Below are 8,420 nucleotides of genomic sequence, written 5' to 3' on the forward strand. Positions count from 1 at the left end.
AAGCTCCCTCAAAAAATCATGCAAAGTGATTGCCTTTAACTTAGTAAAATGAAAGAATATAATGCTGTAACAAATGCTTATTTAGTGGTGTAAATTGAGCTAAATAATGGAATATTTCCTGCAACTTGGAATTTCAGTTGTATTTAATTGTTAAAACAATGCAAACTGATTTCCTTAAAATATGTTTTACTCCACTTAAGCACTTCACACATACATTATAAATCGATAAAAAAAGGTTCCATTCATCACATTTACAAATTAGTGACAGTGCAAACTATTTTAAAATTGTTCAACAACAGGGGTTGGGCAATCTTTTTGTCATAAAGTGCCATTTTAAAGTTCTCCGACATGGAAAATCAGCACTGGTGGCATCAGCACTGATAAGAAGTGTTCCTACTTTTAATGAAGACAACTGTGTGTTAAAGCCAGATTAGTGCATTGCTGCCTTTAACTGGTATACAAACGTCATAAAGGGCTTTCGCACTGGAGGAACCTTTTCATAATTCATAAAGCTATTGGCGGAAGTTCCCAGTTTAGGTCCAACCGTATCAAGCCGCTGACTTTGTGCTCACCAAAAAAATGTTGGCGGACCCCCAGGTCATTGTAAGGGTATGACCAAGAGCATATAATAACATGGATAAATCAACTCATAAACTTATAAGTAAGTCTCCTCGGCTTCCATTGTCAATTGCGCTCGTTCCTGTTGCGTGACCTTAAACTGGCAACCTGCATGAGGGTCGAGTCTGAAGAGGAGGGGACGGGGTAAACAACAATCTCCCATAACTTGAATTTGGACTGCAGTACCTATTTCCACCACTAGCTCACAGACATTCTTACAGACTGCACATTTAAAGATGTCTATTGAGAGTGCCCACAAAGATAACAGATAATCTGTGTGCATGTGCAAACTACATTAGTCCAAAAAAATTATTGATTGAATATTCAGATGTTGCAGGTGACTGAAATTTTTTTTCTGATTACTTTTGATCTAATTGATTGCTGCTTTTCATAAGGCTGTATACATTAATTGCAAATGTCAGTATCCTAGTTTATTTCCATCATTGTCCAATATATAAATTAACAAATAAACAACATGCCCTTGGCAATCTAGAATAAGCTATTCATATCTAGGTTACTGATTACTAATGAATGACCAGAATGACTGCTATTACAGAATTCCTCAAGTTCAGTGTCAAAGTTAAAGAACAGAATAGTATCTTAATTATACAGACAAATCTGTCGGATTATGAAAAAGAAAGGATGACTTAATCCAATGATTCTTTATCAGATCTAAGACAAACAAAGGGAAAAGAACAAAAGTCAGCCTTCTTCTTTTACATTTTAAAACTTAATAACTATGAATTAATATCATACTAAATATCATATCTGGCCCACACACAACAATCCAGGTTTGTTGCACAAAGGCCAGATCTGGCCCACACACAGCAAGCCACGACTCAAACTAAAGCCGGTTTGTTGCACACGGGCCAGATCTGGCCCACACACAGCAAGCCACGACTCAAACTAAAGCCGGTTTGTTGCACAAAGGCCAGATCTGGCCCACACACAGCAAGCCACGACTCAAACTAAAGCCGGTTTGTTGCACACGGGCCAGATCTGGCCCACACACAGCAAGCCACGACTCAAACAAAAGCCGGTTTGTTGCACACGGGCCAGATCTGGCCCACACACAGCAAGCCACGAATCAAACTAAAGCCGGTTTGTTGCACACGGGCCAGATCTGGCCCACACACAGCAAGCCACGACTCAAACTAAAGCCGGTTTGTTGCACACGGGCCAGATCTGGCCCACACACAGCAAGCCACGACTCAAACAAAAGCCGGTTTGTTGCACACGGGCCAGATCTGGCCCACACACAGCAAGCCACGACTCAAACTAAAGCCGGTTTGTTGCACACGGGCCAGATCTGGCCCATGAACAGCATGCCACGACTCACACTAAAACCGGCTTGATGTGTGTGGGCCAGAGACGGCCCATATAACCTTTGCCGTTGCCAGAACTGAGCCACATGTGCCATAGTTGGCCCAGATGAGGCCCGGATATGTATGCTATCTGGGATGTACACTGGCTCTTGTAGCATCAACAAACCAAGGTTTTAAATAGTTAAATATCTGAAATATAAGAAAAGTGCAATAACTGTAATCATCTTGCTTGCACACACACACCCACACACACACACCCACACACACACTATCAATATCACTGTCACTATCAATAAAACAGTGTGCATCTGAACAGCACAAATCAAGTACAGAAGGAGGTTTGGCACTGAAGATGACCTGGATTAAGCTTGACTATTCTTCAAAAGAAAACAAAAAGTTAACACTGAGGGAGTGATGTAGTGTTCAATAAATCTCACTTAAACATTGGCAGGTTCTTTTTGAGGAATATGAGCATTTCTGCTCGCTCTGCTGTCAGACGATTCCTCTTTTCATCCACGATATTGGATGCCGTGCTAAACAGTCTTTCGCTTTCCACACTGGTTGAAGGGGCACTCAGGAACTTCACCGCAACAGCAGCAAGGAGAGGAAAGCGAACATGGTTGTTTGCCCAGTACTGGAAAGGACTGTCTTTCTCGGCCATCGTTGGTTCTTTCAAATACATTTGCATTTGGATAACCGCTGCCTGGGTACCTCCAGCATGTTCATCATGCTCCTCCAGAGTTCTGTTGTACAGACTGCTGAAGCTGCTCTTACTTGTGCTTGGAGGAGAACCCATACTTTGACCAGCTTCCATGCGAGCAAACTTTTCTGCTGGCTCTGCCTCCGTTGCCCCTGCTTCATCAGCTGATGCCCTGAGCAGTGCTTGCTCAATCTTCTCAAGCTCTTGTGTCAGGAGAGCCTTCGCCCTCCTGGCAGTTTCTTCGCCCATAAAGAATCTGATGGACAAAAAAATGAAACAGGTTGAGTACAACTTATTTGTTGCTGCTGCAAGAACCCAGCCTGCATGCATGTACACAGACAGAAAGACAGACAGACAGACAGACAGACAGACAGACACACACACACACACACAGACAGACAGACAGACAGACAGACAGAAAGACAGACAGACACACAGACACACACACAGACAGACAGACACACAGACAGACAGACAGACAGACACACAGACAGACACACAGACAGACAGACAACAGACAGACAGACACACAGACAGACAGACAGACAGACACACAGACAGACACACAGACAGACAGACAGACAGACAGACAGACACACAGACAGACACACACACACACACACACACACAGACAGACAGACACACACACACACACACACACACACACACACACAGACAGACACACAGACAGACAGACAGACACACAGACAGACAACAGACAGACAGACACACAGACAGACAGACACACAGACAGACAGACAGACAGACACACAGACAGACAACAGACAGACAGACACACAGACAGACAGACACACAGACAGACACACAGACAGACAGACAGAAAGACAGACAGACACACAGACACACAGACAGACAGACACACAGACAGACAACAGACAGACAGACACACAGACAGACAACAGACAGACAGACACACAGACAGACACACAGACAGACAGACAGACAGACACACAGACAGACAACAGACAGACAGACACACAGACAGACAGACACACAGACAGACACACAGACAGACAGAAAGACAGACAGACACACAGACACACAGACAGACAGACACACACACAGACACACAGACAGACACCTCCCCCTTATCCAATTCATTGTAGGACACATTAACAATCAATCAACATGTAGTTTTGGTTTAGCAGGATTGAACTTTTTCAGTTTTAAAACTTAGCCAACATTAATAAATAGGGCATTAATAAAAAGATGACTCACCTATCCTTGTATCGAGCGTCCACTAAAGTGGCAACAGCGTAGAGGGGTTCACTTTCGATGCTGCTGAATCGCCTGCTGACAGCTTGAAGGAGCGTGCTTTTCATTGTTTTGATGCCGCTGTCAGTACTGTTCTCCTCGGCGAGCAGGCGTGTTAAAACACTCTTTGCTGTCCAAACTTAATTGATATAAGTACCAATGTAGAACATTATATTGAAACTGTGTCTATTCCTCGTTTAGTGAGGTCAAACATTAAATCTACTGTAGAATCTAGGAAAAATCTAATTGTGATTAAACCAGAAAATCTCAATATTAGTGAACAAAAACAATTTATAAAGCTAGGTCTTCTAAACATTAGATCACTCACACCTAAGGCGGTTATTGTGAATGAAATGGTCACAGATAATAGCTTCGATGTACTTTGCCTTACTGAAACCTGGCTTAAACCAAATGATTATTTCGGTCTTAATGAGTCTGCTCCTCCTGGATACTGTTACAAGCATGAGCCCCGTCTGATTGGTCGTGGCGGTGGTGTTGCAACAATCTACAGAGATATTCTTAATGTTACCCAGAAAACAGGTCACAGGTTTAATTCGTTTGAAGTACTTGTGCTAAATGTTACTCTCTTAGATGTAAGAAAGAAATCCCTATTATCTCTAGCCTTGGCTACTGTATATAGACCGCCAGGGCCTTACGCTGATTTCCTAAAAGAGTTTGCAGACTTTCTCTCAGACCTATTGGTCAATGTCGATAAAGCATTAATTGTTGGAGATTTTAACATACACGTAGATAACACAAATGATGCTTTAGGGGCTGCGTTTACAGATTTATTAAACTCCTTTGGGGTCAAGCAAAACGTAACTGGTCCCACTCATCGTCTTAATCATACGCTAGATTTAATTATATCACATGGAACCGATCCAACCGATATAGATATTATACCGCAAAGTGATGAAGTCACTGACCATTACATGGTAACTTGCATACTACGTACTGCTGAAATTTGTCATGTTGCGCCGCGTTATCGACCAGGCAGAACAATCCTTCCAACCACTATAGATAGATTCTCAAATAGCTTACCTGATCTATCTCAGTTGCTCAGTGAACCCAAACAAACAGATGAACTAGAGGAAATTACTAGCACTATGAGCACCATTTTCTCTAGTACATTAGACATCGTTGCACCAATTAGATTAAAAAAGGTTAGAGAGAAAACGAAAGCACCATGGTACAACAGTGCTACGCATGTTATCAAGAGAGAAACTCGTAATTTGGAGCGTAAATGGAAACTAACTCATTTAGAGGTCTTTAGAATCGCGTGGAAAGACAGTATGTCACGTTATAAAAAGGCCCTAAAAGCAGCCAGGGCTGAGCACCTCCGCAAACTAATAGAAAATAACCAAAATAATCCAAGGTTTTTATTTAACACCGTGGCTACAGATGTCACCTGAGCAAAATATTCCGTTACAGTTTAGTAGTAATGATTTTATGAATTTCTTCACTGAGAAAATAGAAAACATCAGAAACACAATTGTAAATGTACAATCTTTAATGGTGTCTTATGATTCAGCCTCAATTATCCCTCAAGAACAACTACACCGCTTTACTACTATAGGACAGGAAGAGCTAAATAAACTTATCACTTCATCTAAAACAACAACATGTTTATTAGATCCAATACCCACTAAACTACTGAAAGAAGTGTTACCTGTAGTGGAAGAGCCTCTCCTCAATATTATTAACTCGTCTTTATCTTTAGGTCATGTTCCAAGAATATTCAAGTTGGCAGTTATAAAACCTCTTATTAAGAAACCACAATTAGATCATAATAATCTAGCAAATTACAGACCGATTTCAAATCTTCCATTTATGTCTAAAATACTAGAAAAAGTTGTGTCCGCTCAACTGGGCTCTTTCTTGCAAGAAAATGATATCTATGAAAAATTTCAGTCAGGATTCAGACCGCACCACAGCACTGAAACTGCGCTCGTTAAAATCACAAATGATTTACTTCTAGCTTCTGACCAAGGCTGTATCTCAATACTAGTTTTACTTGATCTTAGTGCTGCGTTCGACACTGTAGATCACAAAATACTCTTAGATAGACTACAAAACTACACTGGTGTTCATGGACAGGCATTAAACTGGTTCAGATCGTACTTATCAGACCGTTACCATTTTGTCTGTTTAAATGGGGAAAAATCGATCATAACTCCAGTAAACTATGGAGTGCCGCAAGGATCTGTGTTAGGCCCTCTGCTATTCTCAATATACATGCTGCCACTTGGTAATATTATAAGAAAACATGGAATTCATTTCCACTGTTATGCTGATGACACTCAATTATATATTTCATCACGACCAGATGAAAACAATAAATTATCTAAATTGACAGAGTGTGTTAAAGATATAAAATACTGGATGACGTGTAATTTTCTGCTATTAAATTCAGATAAAACGGAGGTATTACTTATTAGTCCAAAAAACTGCCCACAAAACCTCTTACAATACAACTTCAATTTAGAAGGATGTCCTGTTACTTTATCCTCTACAGTAAAAGACCTGGGTGTTATATTAGACCGCAACTTGTCTTTTGAAAATCATATTTCATATGTTACAAGAACAGCCTTTTTCCACCTTAGAAACATTGCTAAGCTACGTAATATGCTATCAGTTTCTGATGCAGAAAAGTTAGTTCATGCATTCATGACCTCGAGACTAGATTACTGTAATGCTTTATTAGCCGGTTGTCCTGCATCCTCAATAAACAAGCTACAGTTAGTGCAAAATGCAGCCGCTAGAGTTCTAACTAGATCAAGAAAATATGATCATATAACACCAATTCTATCATCTCTACACTGGTTACCTATAAAGTTCCGTATCAATTACAAAGTATTACTACTGACCTATAAAGCCCTAAATGGTTTAGCTCCCCTGTATTTAACGGAACTTCTATCGCCCTACAATCCATCGCGCTCCTTAAGATCACTAAATTCGAGGCTTCTGGTCATTCCTAGGATATCTAAGTCCACTAAAGGAGGGAGGGTGTTTTCACATTTAGCTCCTAAACTCTGGAATAGTCTTCCTGATATTGTTCGAGTCTCAGATTCGCTGTCCCAGTTTAAAACTAGATTAAAGACGCATCTCTTTAGCCAAGCATTCACATAATACTTACCTTTTATACCACAGTTGAATCAGATTGAATGCATTAATATTATGAACAGCAGCTATGCTAATTATTTCCCATCTGCTTTTCTGTTGTTATCTCGGGACGCTAGTCCCGAGATAAATACAGATCGTCAGCTCCAGTTTGTATCCAGCCTCCCATGGAAACTACAGATGCCCCAACACCCGTGAAGAGACGACTCGACGCCCGTGACGAGACGACTCGACGCCCGTGAAGAGACGACTCGACGCCCGTGAAGAGACGACTCGACGCCCGTGACGAGACGACTCGACGCCCGTGAAGAGACGACTCGACGCCCGTGAAGAGAAGACTCGACGCCCGTGAAGAGACGACTCGACGCCCGTGAAGAGACGACTCGACGCCCGTGTAGAGACGACTCGACGCCCGTGAAGAGACGACTCGACGCCCGTGAAGAGAAGACTCGACGCCCGTGAAGAGACGACTCGACGCCCGTGAAGAGACGACTCGACGCCCGTGAAGAGAAGACTCGACGCCCGTGAAGAGACGACTCGACGCCCGTGAAGAGACGACTCGACGCCCGTGTAGAGACGACTCGACGCCCGTGAAGAGAAGACTCGACGCCCGTGAAGAGAAGACTCGACGCCCGTGACGAGACGACTCGACGCTGGCGATATGTTTATGCCCTAAATCAATACATGATTAACTAACTGTATTTCTCTATGTACATTTCTGAAATGCACTTTCTGTAAAGCTGCTTTGAAACAATATGTATTGTGAAAAGCGCTATACAAATACATTTGAATTGAATTGAATTGAATTAAAACGGTGACGGCTGGGATTACGTCGGCTGCAGTGGAGGTCGCTGAGCTGATTTTCTTGGTTAACTCCTCGAAGGGCTCCAGCACCGTTACTGTTTTTTCTAGCAAACCCCACTCGTTGGCTGACAGTGTTGCCGGCAAGTTGTGGTCAGCAGCATATGCACAGAGAGGTCGGTTCTCTTTCAGAAGGCTCTTGATCATATAAAAGGAGCTGTTCCATCTTGTTTGAACATCTTGAACAAGACGAGTTGGTGGGGTCGTGTTTTCCGCACCTTGCATTTCATGCTGCAGGTCTTCCAAGCGTGACTGTGCGAGCTGTGAATGCTTGAAATGTGCTACGATCTTCCTGCTGTTTGCTAATGCATCACTAACGCTGCGTTGTGACATTAGTCCCTCCTGCACAACGAGCTGCAGCGAGTGAGCAAAACAGCCCAAACTAGGAACTGCCAAGTCTTCCATCGCAGCCTTCATATTACGTGCATTGTCCCGTAAAACAGCGTGCACTTTTTCCAGAGGGATCTCCCAGTGATTTAACATCTCTGTAATGGAGGCTGCAATTGTAGCTCGGTTGTGTG

The sequence above is a fragment of the Rutilus rutilus genome (genome assembly GCF_951802725.1).
Source record: "Rutilus rutilus genome assembly, chromosome: 13".
NCBI classification, from domain to species: Eukaryota; Metazoa; Chordata; class Actinopteri; order Cypriniformes; family Leuciscidae; genus Rutilus; species Rutilus rutilus.